The following is an 11,688-nucleotide window of genomic DNA, read 5'->3' as shown; positions in this document are numbered from 1 at the left end:
GACGACGGCATTATGCTGCTCTCCCTGAGGAGTTACCCACTCAGAAGAGCTCCCCAGAAGAAGAAGGCTCATTAGGGACGTTGGTGCCCCTCGTCGAGGGAGCCGCAATGTCAACGCCGGCTGGAAGAGGACCGGTGGTGGAGGTGGTGGCAGCGGCGAACCTGAAGATCGCGGCGGAGCCGACAAGGGAGGAGACGACAATTGTAAGGGTGGAAGCGACGATGGCCTCGCCTGCAGAAGAGGCGGTCAGGCCCGAGAAGAGCCCTGCTGCCCCGGTGGATCTCCAGAGGAGGAGGAGCAGTCTGCATTGTTAGTGGCTCCTAGGATGACGCACACTACTCGCTTCAGATGGCGAAACTCGGAGGCAGCAGAGGACTTCCTGAACTGTGCAGGGTTCATCAGGGAAGTCATCTTTAGAAAGTTTGGTCTGGCCGCCGCACAAGTTGTTTGCATCCAAAGAAATGGACCCCAGCGGTTTGTCGTCACTGTTCTTGCAGATGAAACCTACCAGAAAATGGTGGAAATTTGTAAGAAGGAGAAGGACGGTGCCATGTTCCGTGTCCGGGTTAGAAAGGACGGACCCAAGTGCAAGACAAACAGGACATTTATTAGGGAACTCCAAAGTCGTTGTCTCAGACAGGCAAAGGTCACCGAGGGGCTAACGTCGTTCAAGGGGATGATCTGGGAAGCGAAGTCGAGAGGGAGGCAAAAAATCGGTAAACAGGAAAGCCAATCAGGTAGAAGGGAACTTGGATTGGGGAACAAGGAACAGGGAAAACCGGGCGAGGAGCGGGGCAGTAGAGCAGGTGTCTCGTGGGAAACTTGGGACTGAGGCGAACAAGGTCCCGCGTCAGATTCGGTTTCGGCGTTGCCTTTTATGCCCCTGCCCTGACTGGTTCCCAGGTGCAGCTCATTGTGCCGGTAGCGCTAACGTGGCAGACAGGGGGTTGAAAGAATACAAGACTGAGCACCTTTGGTGGACAGATAGAAGGATAATCACTGTCCATGTCTTCAACCCTTTCGTCCCCGCCGAGGCCATCCGTGCTTTTCTTCAGCGCCACATCGACCTCCTACCGGGCCACAGGGATATCAGAGATGTGTTTGGCATATGGAATGAGAGCAGGCAGTTCGAGGCGCGCCTGCGTCCCGACCCTGTGGCCCCTGACGAGTTCCATCATCCTCCAGCATATTTTAATATACAGAATAGTAAGGCTTACTTCTTTTACCCCCAGCAGCCCCCCTTCTGCAGGCTCTGCCAGGGTCAGGGGCATACAGCAGAAGCGTGCAAAATCAAGAAATGTAGGAACTGCTTAGAGACAGGACATTTTGCAAGAGACTGCAAGGGCCCCCGCTGCTGCAACATTTGCAGCAGCGAAGACCACCTGGCCGTCTCTGTCCGCAGTACAGACCCTCGTATGCGAATGCCTTGTCTGGAAGCGTGGTTTCTGTGGAGCAGTGTCTTCAGGCATTATCACTGGTGGAGAACAAAACTGAAGTGATGGAGACGGCGATGGAAATGGCGGCGGGGGCTGGAGAAGCCCTTAGCGAAGCCAGCGATGTCCGGGGTGCAAGCCCTGCCCTTACCTTGGCGGAGATTCAACAGCGGAAAAAAGAAGAAGAAAAAGAAAAAGTCTGGAAGGGAGGCTGCGGCACCAGAGGGGCCCCCTTTGGAAGAAGGCCGAGAGTGTTCCTCCTCCCCATTAACTCTTAATGTCAGGGGGTTAAAAAAAACAAAGTAAAAAGAACTGCTTTGTTTAACCAGTTTGAGTCCTATGCCTTCAACCTGTGTTTTTTGCAGGAAGTCCATCGCCGGGACCAGAGGGACGTGACTCTTGTCTTTCAAGAATGGAGGAAGGGTGAGTCCTACTGGAACGTAGGTGGTGTCCACTCTAAAGGCATGGGAATACTTTTTGGGGACTGTGCCTTTGAGAAGGTAAGACCTTTCATTGTTCATGCCGGCTGAGTATTGGGAGTGGACGTCACGTGGAGAAGTTTGCACTTGTGTGTTCTGTGCGTCTGCGCTCTGGTGGAGGTCAAGTCCCGCGTCGCTCTGTTTGACGAGTTGGTCCCTCATTGTGTGACCGATAGACATCTAATAATAGGAGGATACTTCAACATTTTTCTTGAGGGCAAGGACGATGCTAATATCAAACATTTTAAAAACTTTATTAGCAGTTTTAACCTCACTGATAGTTTTAGGAAATGCAACCCCACCAATCCAGGTATTGCCTTGCTCAACAGCCGCGGTGCCCGTAGTCGTTTACAGTACATTTTAGCATCGCCCTCTGTTACTTTTAAGAAGGGTCTCTTAACTGCCCAATGGCCCATGAACCATATGATGGTCGAGGCCATGATTTCCATCTTGGCCCCGACCCATGGCTGGGGCTACTGGAAGGTGAATATTGAAGTTCTCCGAGAAAAGGAGTTTAGAGGCCTTTTAATCAGAATTTTTCACACCTTGGTGAATAAGGTGTGTGGGCTGATAACACTACACAGAGTGAAGTGGAAGTCGCTTTTGGAGAAAAGTGTCTGCTACATAAATAAATGAAAGAACCTTTAATAGGAGAATCACTTTGTTTGATATGGTGATGTTTACATTTCAAGCACCAAAATATACACATATGCAACCTGCACCACAGAGCACGTCAGCAGAGAACCCGTCCAATGTGGGTCTGTTCCCCCAGCAGAGGGAGCTGTAGCTGCGCACCACCTGTCGGATTAACGTCGCACTCCGACAGGTCGCGCTGCCTCTCTTACGCACGTGAACGCTGCAGATCCGCTAGAGTTTGTGAAGCACACACAGCCGCTGCGTTCACATTCCTCAAATCCCAGCGCGTGAGTCCGGCGTCGGGCCGCTGCAGTGTGTGCTAGATTGTGGTACGTTATTTAAAAAGGAAAAAAAAAGACGTTTGCACTGAAAAACGTGTGTTCCTTAAATTGTGGAAATTCCAGCAGAGCAGGATTAGAGCGGCTCTCTTCTTAAAACTGCTTCAATCAATCTATGTGTTACTTCTATCCACTATTCCTCCTGCTGCGAAGCGGTGTAGCTGTTTGGGTCCGAATTCTACAGTGGGCTTCTCTGTACTTTTCAGACTCAGAGCAGCAGAGCAGTGCCCCGTGGCGTGGAGGGGTTATCCAATAAGCAACAGGTTCCCCTCAGGGAAACAGTAGCTAATTGCTGATAGTAATATATATACAGTATGTATGTATGTATGTATATTTTACATCTTTTCGGTGTCTGCTTGCTGCACTTATTCTGATACTACGTGTCGTGTACTCATATACAGTGATCCCCGTTACCTGCGGTTTCAGTTGCCCCGCGGCCCGAAAATATGAAATCTTGTGCCGTCCCGCCCGGGACGTGAATCATCCCTTTGTTCAGCGTATGCACGCTGTATAATAATCCGCTACCCGCCCGTTCGTCACTTAGTGGCGTCGCGGTTACCAGATGATCGACTGTTGCGCTGTTGCAGTGCTTGTGTTCAAGTAAGATAAGCTAAACTTAATTAAAAAAAAAAAAAAAAAATCTATACTTATTGCTTATGAGGACCTGGGCGTTGCTCCTTAGTTTTCCTTTCTGCTGGTGGAGAGAGTGGGACTCGGAATTACTGCTCTTACCAGAAAACCTGTGGCAAAACTGTAGAAATTATAGGCATTAACTGTACATTTAATAGATTGGAGTACAAAATTGCTGCCTGCTTTAACAAATTTGTGTGAAGCAAATCATTGCCAGATGTTCAGTGAGCAGGTATATTGATGACAGATGTATTGTGAAAACGAAATACCGGATCCTGCTATTTCGTGAAAGTGTGTAGAGCTGACAGTGAAGCATGTGTTCATGTCTACATGTTTGTCTCACTGTATAGAGAGATGACTAACAGTCTCGCACTTAATGTCCTCTTTCAGAAATGGCGTGGTGGACTCTGGCAGTTCTGCTGCTGTCTCTCTCCATAGCCTGCTGTGCGGAATCCATCCAGGAGTTCACATCCAGCACCCTCATCAATAACGTGGTGCAGGACCCCCTCACAGGCCGCATCTATGTGGGAGCCATCAAGGCCATCTACCAATTGGACTCCTTGCTCAAGCAGGAGAAGAAAGTAGAGACTGGTCCCAAGAGGGACAGCCGCCACTGCACACCCCCCATCCAGTCCTGCCACGATGCCAAGATGACAGACAACACCAACAAGCTGTTGCTAGTGCACCCGTCTAACGGCTCGCTCATCGTGTGTGGAAGCCTCTTCAAGGGCATCTGCTCCCTGCGGAAACTCAGCAGCATTGACCACCTGATCTACTATAACGACAGCAAGGGTGAAAAGGCTTATGTGGTCAGCAGTGAGGAGATAGTGTCTGTAGTAGGAGTGATGTCAACCTTCACCAAAGAGAATGATACATTTGATGTGTTTGTCGTGGGGAAAGGCTACGGAAGCCAGGGCAACATGAAGCTTATCAGCACCCGCATCCTGCAGGACTTTGGCAATTGGGATGTGTTTGAGGACATTGTTGAGGCTCCTGCTGTTCAGGTCACCCCATTTGTCAAGAAGTACAGGCACAATTTTCGCTACTCATTCAAGGAAAGTGGCTTCATCTACTTCCTCTTCACCCGCACAAGAGGGGAGCTACATAACAAAAACTTTACCTTCATCTCCCGCCTTTGTGAGGATGATCACCATTACTATTCCTACATGGAACTGCAGCTCAGCTGTGGCCCCAACAACATGTACAACAAGACACAGGCCACCTTTGTCTCCTCCCCTGGGGAGGAACTGGCCCGAAACCTGAGCGCATCCGGTCAGTACGGCCAAGTGCGGTCGCAGGACAAGATTCTGTTCGTAGTGTCCAGCACCGATGAAGACAAGCCCCGTTCGGGGCTCTGCACGTACCCCCTGAGATATATCAACCAACGAATTATGGAAATCATCAGTGCCTGCTATACAAAAAATGGGAAAATTGGAAACAAAGTAGCTGTTGATTCTCCGTACACAACCTCAGCAAATCTATTATGTTCAGTATCAGTCCGTGTAAGTAGCGCTCCGTTTCAAACATGACATTAGCAATGTTTTCAGTAGTGTCTTGAGGTTCTGTAAAGTCGGAACAGTGAAATGGGATAGCTCACCTTAAGGTTTATTGTCTTTATTAGAATTTTCTAAAAGTGAAAACCTGAGTATCCGCTCTTGCACACTTGACAAAGTGATTGTATGAGGAAGCTGACGTTAAAGACTTCTCTCTCTGTGCCCATCAGCAAGACACGCTGACAAAGTACAAATGTAGTGCCGATTTCCTGCCTTCACCGCTGGCCAGCACACCAGGCTTTGCGCTGGCTGCCCAAGCTGTCCACACCACCAGAGGCCTGCTCATGGCTGTCGCCGTTGCTGTGGAGGCTGAGCGCACGGTGGCCTTTCTGGGAACCAGCAATGGGAAGGTGTACCACGTGAGTACAGCAGCAGAGGGTGTATGGTATCATGAGAGCAGTCCCAGGTACCAGTGTGGTCAAACTCATTTTCATAGGAAAGAAAATGGTGTGAAACTAGAACACAGGTAAACTTCCAGGTACACCTGTCCAGCACACCAGAGGTGTACCGAACTGTCCCTGGACCCAGCTCTGGTGAGGCAGTGAACAAACACCTGCTATTCGACAGAAACCACAGGCATCTGTACGTCACCACAGGAAAAAAGGTACCGTCTTGGGAAGTGGACTGTATTTGTACTCTGTGTAAGACGCTTGATGCTGGATATCCTTGGCTCTGTGTCAGATCTCAATGGTACCAGTGGAGGAATGTGATATGATGAGGACTGCAAGTCTTGCATGGACCTCAAGGATCCCTACTGTGGCTGGTGTGCCTTGGAGGGCAGGTAAGCACTCAGTTCACACCCAGTTAGCAGTGAGATATTCACTACTTTCTACACAACAGTTTGCTCCTACTGCTTTCTGCATGAATGGCTCCTTTGTCTAAGGCATAATAAATGCAGACAGTCCTATTTAACAACACGCCACATTTCACGTATCCATATTTTAATTGAATAAATGGTTTGATCAAAGTCATTGATGGAAAAAGTATGTGAACTTCTAAGGTAATGATATGCTGAAAAGAGGGTAATTGGAGTCTGCAGTCAATGCATTGGGTGTTCCAGTCGACTGAGGTGTGAGTTTGGCCTGCCCTGCCGTAAAAAAAAATACACACGGTTTTTAGTACCTGCTCTTCACAGCACAATTCAGTTGAAATACAATAGCCTGATCAAGTCTACATAAGAAAAATACTGAACAAGAGCTGTGTTTGTGGGAGGTTACCATGGAAGAAAGCAGTGCTCTCCAGAAAGACATTACTGCCCATCTCACCTTTGCTGTCAGCCGGGTGTTCACAGCTGGAACAACATTATGTGGACAGGTGAAACAAATCTGACCTTTTCTGGTAACTGTATACAGTATTATTTTTAGAGAAAGCCAAACACTGCATACCCACATCAGTAGCCAATCCTGTGATCTAAAAAAAGGGGTTTTTAAACTGGGGTCCGGAAGAGGGAGTTAGGGGGTCCGCGGAAAACTTGACAGAAAAAAATATTACAGTAATATAATTTTTTACGTAATCTACGTATAGTTTCGTGATTTATGAGTGATTCCTTGTAACGTGTTTATCCCAAAATGCTTTGCGCTCTTTACATTTTGCACTTTTGCGCACATGGCGCGTGCTAAGAAGCTGCGCACGACTGGCGAAGCCTTATTGTTACCAGCTACTAAAGACATTGTCAGGGAGTTATTGGGAGAGGGAGCAGCACGAAAAGTAGAGTGCGTGCTTGTGTCAGGCAATAACGCAGTGAGCAGATGCATAGGTGACATGGCCAACAATATTGCTTTGCAGCTTTTACAACAAGTGCAGGCCAACGAATACTGTGGCGCGCGGCGCTCTGGGTTCGGATGGGGCGAAAAAGGACGCGCAGGCAGCGTTCAGGAAGAACGTTTTACTAGAACACCGGCATACGGGGAAATGATGCTCGCGATCCGAGGACCCCATTTCCTCAAGAACCTGCACCTCATTTTATTTTTTTTTTCTTTTTCTTACGGATCAGAATGGGTCACCAGCCTACCCAAAGGTGTCTGACTCCACATACTGTCCAAAGCGACAGGAACTAATATCTCCATTCATCATTTCCGATAATTAAAATCTTTATTCAATAAATAAATCCTGGAAAACTGCCATGCCAAAAATAAAATTAAATAAAACAATAAGATAAATAAGTCCAACAAACATGAGAGAAAAAAAAAAAAACGCATGGCAGAACCTTTAACACACTAAAAAAAAAAAAACCTGCACCTCAAGCCCGCCTTCCCAGCCTGCTTTTTTTTTTTCAAACTTTATTTAATAAAGTTATCAATAATACATAGAACCAAAACAATACATTAAAATCCGCAATCAAACAAATCCAACACCGTTTTCCTACAGTTGGTCAACAAAATCACAAAGCAACCATTACATAAAATAGATTGTCAAGACAAAGTCTTTCCCATAACAATCCCCTTTCTGGCTTCAAAGAATATAACTGACCCATGTCTTCCCCACACCAACATACCCAAAAGGACTGTCCCAGCCTGCTACTATTTACAATAAATGCATTCCCTGCTGGAGGATGTGGTGGTGCAGCGTGTTTGGCTGGGTCTCGCTCTCTGGTGGGTCTGGGGTTTGAGTCCTGCTTGGGGTGCCTTCCAACTGACTGGAGTCCCATCCTGGCGGTGTCCTTCCCCCTCCAGCCTTGCACCCTGTGTTGCTGGGTTAGGCTCTGGTTTGCCACGACCCCATTTTGGGCAAGCTGTTTCAGGCTGTGTGTATAAGTGAGAGAGAGTGAAAGAGACTTTTGGCTACAGCGAGTTGCCAAATAAAAGAAAATTACTGAAACAGCATTTCAGATGTGCATTTATTGTAATGTGAATTGTAATATGTCTTTACATTATAGAAAAGTCTTTACACATAAAAATATATTGTTGCCTTTATAATTTAGGCAAGGGAGTCCCTTGCACAGAATCATCATATTTGGGGGTCCTCGGGATTAAAAAAGATTGAAAACCCCTGATCTGAAACACAAAGAAGTTTGGTCATGGCTGTGATCCGAAACGCAGGAGTAAATCAGTAACGGATTGGCTCGGACAGAAGCAGTTCCATATTTTACAATGATCAGAAGAGAGTCCTGACCTCAATCCCTCTGAAATGCTGTAGTGTGATCTCAAGCAGGCTGCTCATGCAGGACAAAAATATAGATGAACTGAAACATTTTCTTGTAGTGCAATGGGCCAAAATTCTTCCCTACTGTTGTAAAGGTAGAAGGGGTGTGGTGGTGCAGTGGGTTGGACCGCAGTCCTGCTCTCCGGTGGGTCTGGGGTTTAAGTCCCGCTTGGGGTGCCTTGTGGCGGACTGGCGTCCCGTCCTGGGTGTGTCCCCTTCCCCCTCCGGCCTTACGCCCTGTGTTGCCGGGTAGGCTCCGTGACCCCGTAAGGGACAAGGGGTTCTGAAAATGTGTGTGTGTGTTGTAAAGGTCTAATGTTTGAACTTATTGCCAATAAAGGACGTTCCACTCGATACAAAATATTTTTCACTTTTTTAGTGCCACCAGGTTGGTTTGGTTCGGTTCGGTTCGGTTCCGTTTGTTTGTTTTTTGTTTTTTTTTTTTCTCCCCCCCCCCTCTCATTGGCAAACAGAGACACCCCTTTATTATGCCCTCAAGTCCCCCCCAAGGGTTGCACTCTTTATTCACATTTTCCCCATAATGCAACTATTTACAATAAATGCATTCCCTGCTGGAGGATGTGATGGTGCAGCGTGTTTGGCTGGGTCTCGCTCTCTGGTGGGTCTGGGGTTTGAGTCCTGCTTGGGGTGCCTTCCAACTGACTGGAGTCCAGAGTAATGGCTGAATGAAGGTTGTATCTGGAGTTACGATGCGTGAATGGTTACGCCATGGATGGTCTGAAGAGATCTCGGGCAAAGTGGATCTGGAAGAGGTGGGTTTTCAGAGTCTTCTTGAAAACAGACGGAGTTTCTGCAGTCCTGAGTGACAGGGGAGGGTCATGCCACCACAACGGACCCCGAACCGAGAACCTCTGAGCTTTGCCTTTCGTGCGCGGGACCACTGAGCGAGCAGAAGTAGATGAGCGAAGGGGCCCGGCTGGGGTGTGCCGGTTGATCAAGTCCTGTAAATAGCCGGGAGCAGTTCTACTGATGATGCATTTGCACACAGTAACCGGGGTTTTGAATCTGATACGGGCAGCTATAGGAGGCCAGCGCGGAGAGGTGAGTAGAGGAGATAGATGGGAGCGCTTTGGCAAATCAAACACAAGTCGTGCAGCAGTATTCTGCAGAAGCTGCAGAGGTTTGACGGCATTAGCCGGAAGGCCACACAGAAGAGAGTTGCAGTAGTCCAGACGGGAAGCCAGCATGGCCTGCACAAGGAGTTGGGCGGAGTCACTAGTGAGGTAGGGACGGATCATAGGAATATTTTTGCAGGATGTGTCTGCAGGACCGGCTTGTGGCTTCAACATGTTGAGAGAATGACAGGCTCGCATCAGTCGTAACTCCCAGACTCTCAGCAAAGGAGCGAGGCGAAATGAGTGAGGTGTCCAGTTTGAGCGAGAGGTCGTGACAAGAGGGCAGGCCAGCTGAGGGGTAAAGAATCTCTGTTTTGGAGAGGTTGAGTTGGAGGCAGTGATCATACATCCGTGAAGAGATGTCCGACAGGCAGGCAGCAATGCGTACGGAGATGTGTGACGCACCAGGTGGAAAGGAAAGGAAGAGCTGGGTATCGTCGGCATAGCAGTGGTATTTGAAACCACGGGAGGCTATGACCAGACCCGGGGGGAGGGGGTGTAGATGGAGAAAAGAAGAGGACCCAATACCGAGCCCTGCGGAACACCGGTTGAGAGAGGCAGAGGAGAAGAAAGAGCGCTCCGCCAGACCGCTTGATAGGACCTGTCAGAGAGGTAGGATTCAAACCCTGTGAGTGCCGCACCTGTGATCCCAAGCCGGTTAAGAGGGGAGAGTAGAACCCGGTGATTTACGGCGTCGAATGCCGCAGACAGATCGAGGAGGATGAGGACCGAGGAGAGGGCGGCAGCTCTAGCAGCTTGGAGAGCGTCAGATACCGCCGGAAGGACGGTCTCGGTGGAGTGACCAACTTTGAAACCAGACTGACAACCATCAAGGAGATGGCTCCGGCTGAGTTGATCACAGGCTGCCCGCTCAAGGGTTTTTTTGGACAGGAAGGAGAGGAGAGAGACCGGTCTGTAATTTTGAACCGGACTGGGGTCCAGGGAGGATTTCTTTAGCAGAGGCGAAATTAGATAGAGCACTTTTGAAGGCAGCCGGGAAACAGCCAGAGGAGAGTGAGGAGATGAAGGAGGAGAGTTGCGGGGAAATGTTCTGAAGGAGTGATGACAGGACCAGATCAAGCGAGCAGGTGGTGGCTTGGCGCAACATCAGGAGGTCAGCGACTTCAGATTCGAAGAGCGGCTTGAAGTTGGAGAGGACAGCTTTGCAGGGAGGTCCAGCGCGAACCGGGCAGGTCGATGGTGAGAATTTACCAGTGATCGCTTCGACTTTGTCTCAGACAAAACAAAGCAAAGTCTTCAGCGGTGAGAGGAGGTGGCGGGGGACACAGATGGGATGAAAAGATGGCAAAAAGAGTGTGTGGGGTGTTTTTTGGATGCAGACTATATTTTGTTTGCGGAGGAAGGAGGTTTTAGCTGAAGAGACAGCAGACTGAAAAGCAGCTAAGAGTGACTGGTAAGCATCCAGGTCCGACGGACTTTTGGACTTACGCCATCTTCGCTCTGCCGCCTGCACTTTGGTCCTGTTAGCACGTGACGCATCAGACAGCCACGGGGTAGCAATGGGGCGTGCCGGTCTAGAAGACACAGGGCAGAGAGAGTCGAGGGTGGAAGACAGGGCAGAGAGGAAAGCGTTAGTGGCATCATCTGTAGATAGAGCTGAGAATTGTGGAGCAGAAGGGAGAGCGGCCAGAGTAGCAGAGGCAAAGCAGGAAGGTGAGAGAGATTTTAAGTTGCGGCGAAGGGCGACAACGGGTGCAGGGAAGAGATGAAGAGTTAGCGGTGAGGGACGGTTAAAAGGAAATGAAGAAGTGGTCAGAGACATGCAGCGGCGTCACAGAGAGAAAGGGATAGCCACAGGAAAACGCAAGGTCAAGACAGTTGCCCGCTTTGCGAGTAGCAGGGGATTGGGACAGATCAAAGGACTGCAGAGCGACCGCTGACTCAGCGGCCGACATCGTCACGTATGACCCTTCCTCGTGCAGGCGCGAGAAGGCAGTGGCAATGGGAGTCCTCCGTAGGCCTCTTCAGGCGAGACGCAAAAGGGCAGTGGACCCAGGCAGCAACGCGAGCTTCAGCTGACCGCGCGGGCGGGGCTCGTCAGGGAGTTGAACCCGGGACCTCTCGCACCCTAATCGAGAATCATTCCCGTAGACCAACGAACCCCGCCCCCGCTTGACTTTGCTTTTCGAGCCACCGCGTGTTACCGAACCATTTCTTCATTTGTTGATCCATTTATTTATTTTTAAACCCGGGGTCTTCCAAACGTAACGTTTTCCTTGGCCCGCCGGGCAGAGACGCTTCAAGGCGACGTGGTCCGCGCACTCTTGTTCGTTTCCCTGCAAGCTGGAGGCGACCTCGCGGCGCGCTTGACTCCGCATGGG

The 11,688-nt window shown here is 49.4% G+C and overlaps 1 pseudogene; it reads left to right on the top strand.

Annotated features, from left to right (window-relative positions):
- The first annotated feature begins 2,737 nt into the window (after positions 1 to 2,737).
- On the top strand, positions 2,738 to 5,854 carry LOC114909706 (plexin-B2-like; annotated as a pseudogene).
- Positions 5,855 to 11,688: the final 5,834 nt, after the last annotated feature.

This window comes from Scleropages formosus, unplaced genomic scaffold, assembly GCF_900964775.1.
Source record: "Scleropages formosus unplaced genomic scaffold, fSclFor1.1, whole genome shotgun sequence".
In the NCBI taxonomy this organism is placed as follows: Eukaryota; Metazoa; Chordata; class Actinopteri; order Osteoglossiformes; family Osteoglossidae; genus Scleropages; species Scleropages formosus.
This window is presented reverse-complemented; position numbering and strand designations above follow the sequence as displayed.